The sequence below is a fragment of the Pteropus vampyrus genome, unplaced genomic scaffold, assembly GCF_000151845.1.
Source record: "Pteropus vampyrus isolate Shadow unplaced genomic scaffold, Pvam_2.0 Scaffold190, whole genome shotgun sequence".
NCBI lineage: Eukaryota > Metazoa > Chordata > Mammalia > Chiroptera > Pteropodidae > Pteropus > Pteropus vampyrus.
Genome location: NW_011888971.1, coordinates 1,749,456 through 1,750,201, shown reverse-complemented (window position 1 = coordinate 1,750,201; position 746 = coordinate 1,749,456).

Below are 746 nucleotides of genomic sequence, written 5' to 3'. Positions count from 1 at the left end.
CCAAATATAGAACAATGAATTTCACATTTATCATGTTTCTGCTTTTATTTACAATTTACAAATTATTTTTCATTTAATAGTTTTTATTTTTCCCATCCATCAGTTGAGCTGAGTTGGCTTCTCTCCTCTTCCCGCTGACACTCACCTTCACGTTTTGTTTTTGTCCTGACTCTCCAGGGCCCCATGGGTCCTGGCTTGTGCCATGTGCTCTTTCTGTCCCTGATGGGGTGGGTCTTAGGCTCTTTCTTTCTACATTTTCATTTTTCTGAATACAATTTTTGACTGCAAAATTTATGCCCTGGCGAAGCCTCTCCTCGTTTTGTTCACATATAAGTAGGCGTCATCTGTTTTTTGGTTTTTTTTTTTTTAATGTTTTATTTTGTAACCTATCTGCTGATTCAGCATCGCTTTTGTTTTCAGTAAATGAAAGGAGAACATTTCCACCCACTTAGTAGTTAGGCAAAGGGAAGGAAAAAAGCTTGAGAGCTCAGCAGTTCTTTGAGATGAGATAAGTACGTGATGTATTTACATTTTATTCTGCTGCATGGTTTGGTTCACATATTGGCATTTTGTATTTTCTGTAGTTTGGTGATTATTTAGGTTTTTACTCGATCCTTTTTAAGACATGAATTTTGATCCTATATAGCGTTTCCATGAAAACAGAAAGTTCTGTTTTTGTTTTTTTTTTTTCTGGCATAAAGAATTACTTTGCTACAGAACACAACGGATTATGTTTAGACTGCTGT